Raw genomic sequence first — 3,039 nt, 5'->3', positions numbered from 1 at the left:
ACTGTGGGGAAAGGTTCTTTGTAGCCCTGGGTGCAACTGAACTCTGTGCCAACATGTTGTAACACAGAAAAATAACAGCAGCACCAAAAACCTTTGGTGCTTAAATTACTAACAAAAAAACTTGAGTGCTGTTATTTTTCATTACAGTATAACTTTAACTTTACATCCCCTGATTTTAAGTTTTCCCTCGTTTTACATTGTTGTTTTGTGGCCCCACCTATATATTATGCATAATACATTTCCCTGATTTTAAATTTTCCTGGATTTTACATGAATTTTGTCTGGTCCCCTGAAAAAAACGTAAAAAATGGGGGTTCTACTGAGTCTAGTAGAAATAAGTCTAAAGCAACTAGTCTGTGAGTTATCTTGATAACATTCCACCACTCTTCAGTTCAAATGAGTGGTAGATAATAAAGAAATGGCAGCATAACAGGAATGACATTTTATTCGGTAGGCAGCTAAGGATAAGAAGGCCTTTAAATCCTTAAAGGGGAACTAAACCCTTGTTAATCCAAAATCCCCATCCACTACCCTCCATTGGCCCCTCTCCCTGCTTTTTCCCTCCATAGTACCTTACTTTAAAAAGTGTCCTTGGCATTAATGTTGGCATATTCATGCAAAGTAGTGCAGCACAGCTCTTGGGCGCCATCTAAAGTATCTTCAGATTCTTCACAGGCATGAGCGCCAACATGGAGTTTTTTCAAAAATGCACAGTTGGGGCCAGTCTGGTATTCATGACTACTGCACATGTGCTGCAGGCTCAGACGATTGCAGAAGGAAACAAGAGGATCCAAAGATACTGAAGATGGAAGGAGAAAGCAGGGAAGGGGGCCAATGGAGGGAAGGAGATGGGGGTTTTCCATATACAGGGGTTTCATTTTCCTTTAAAGGAGAAACAAACCCTTTATAAAAAAAAAACCCTACCCTACATAGACCCCACTCCCTCCTCCCCCCAGCCTAGCTGTCTTCCCCCCCCCCGGGCAAATGCCCCTAACTCTTTACTTACCCCTCACTCTTTACTTACCCCTCACTCTTTACTTACCCCTCCGTGCAGATTCTGTCCAGCAAAGTTCATGGCGCCATCTTCAGCCGCTTCGGTAATCTTCAGAATGAGACTAGCGATATGGCAATTTACTTGAGTTTAAGCACATGAGCAGTGCTTAAATTGCCCCAACTTCGCACGTGCCGATTTGGCGGTCTCATTGTGAAGATTACCAAATAGAAGAAGCCCATGAACTCCGCTGGACAGAATCTGCACAGAGGGGTAAGTAAAGAGTTAGGGGCATTTGCCTGGGGGGGGTAGGGTATGATTCTCCTTTAAAGTGGACCTGTCACCCAGACACAAAAATCTGTATAATAAAAGTCCTTTTCAAATTAAACATGAAATCCAATTTCTATTTTTTATTAAAGCATTCATAGCTGTTGTAAACTCATTTAGAAATCTCAGCTGTCAATCAAATATTGTCTGCTCCTCCCCTATGCCTAGGCATAGAGGCGGGGCAGACAATTACTTTCACTTTCCATTCAGCACTTCCTACATGTCACTGCTCTCCCCACATTCCCCCGTTCTCTTCACCATTTACTTGTGTAACCAGGACATGGGGATGGACATCAGGTCCCCCATTCTGGTGCACAAACAAGATTCTGAGATGATACAAGGCTTGTCTTAATAACAGTGTCCACAAAATGGCTGCTGCCTGCTTGTTATAATTATGAATTCCCAGACTGAAGGAAACGAGATTCAAATAATTTATATAGTGTAATTAAAGTTAATTTTGCTTGATTAAAGTGATAAAATAGGATTTTTAATAATTTTTTTGGGTGACGGGTCCCCTTTAAGGGAAATAGAGCCACTAATATCCACCCGTGAGCTGACAGGTAGCAATTTTTTTTTTTTTTACAGAAAAAAGTTAGCAGCAATGTGCCATCCCCTGCCCTCCCACCGGCACATCAGTCAACCAGAGGATTTTTTTATTTTTTTGGAGAAAGATTTTTTGGGGGGGGGCAAACAAGCTTAGTCTCCCCAAGCCTCAATGAAAATCCACCTGTTTTTCTTTTCACCACCATTAAGGGAGTGACTTATCAAAGTACAAATTAGAATGTTTGCTGTGATTTGAGCTTAAATAATTGAGAACTGTCCATTGGTGGGGGGGAAGGGTCTTCCCCCAGCTGTCCAATGGGGTTGTGTCCATCAGGCTAGGGATGTCGTTACCCGTTCCAGAATGGGGATCTGGCGATCTAGATCGTTCCGATCCTTGCGTTGTTGTAGCAGTATGGTTTGTTGAAGAGGCCTGGTGTGGAACTGTGCATAAGGGATCGCTGTGAAGGATGCAACCATCGTACCCAGGGTCTGCATGGCTGTCCTGAGAGAAACTCTGTTGGCACTCGTGAGTGTCCGTATCCATCCCTGTAGGGTGATGGACTTGTCTGGTGGGAGAAAGGCTCTCGCTTTCCCTGGAGTCCAGAATCAGCCCCAAGTATTCTATTGACTGAGTCGGGTGGAGGTGCGAATTGTTGATGTTGATCAGCCAACCTAAGTCTGTCAGGCTCTGTAGGACCTGGGACGTATGATGGACTATGGTTGCCGAAGGGCCTTTGACAAGCAAATCGTCCAAATAGGGGATAACGGTTATTCCCCTGAGTCTTAGCTCCTCTAATGCTGCCACCATGACCACATAGAACCTGAAGATCCTGTGGTGAATTGGAATGTGAAGATATACATCCTTGATGTCGATGACAGTCATAAATTCGTTGTCTTCCATGGATGCCAGGACAGACTGTATTGATTACATCTTGAAATGGCACCATCTGACGAAGGTATTGAGATACTTTAGTTCTAAGACTGGTCTCAGAGAGCTGTCCTTTTTGGGTACCATGAAGAGGTTGGAATAATACCCTCTTCCACTGTCGGTCTGTGGTACAGGTTGAATAGTTCTTGCCGAGACAAGGTCTTGGATGACCGCGAGGAATTTGTTTTTTTTTTTTTGGTGGCTTAGTCTGGGTAAATGGGATATGAAGAGTCTGAGAGGTGGTCTTTGA

Source organism: Xenopus laevis, chromosome 3L (assembly GCF_017654675.1).
Source record: "Xenopus laevis strain J_2021 chromosome 3L, Xenopus_laevis_v10.1, whole genome shotgun sequence".
Taxonomy (NCBI): domain Eukaryota; kingdom Metazoa; phylum Chordata; class Amphibia; order Anura; family Pipidae; genus Xenopus; species Xenopus laevis.
The sequence above is the reverse complement of the archived record's forward strand: the minus strand, read 5'-3'. Positions refer to the sequence as shown.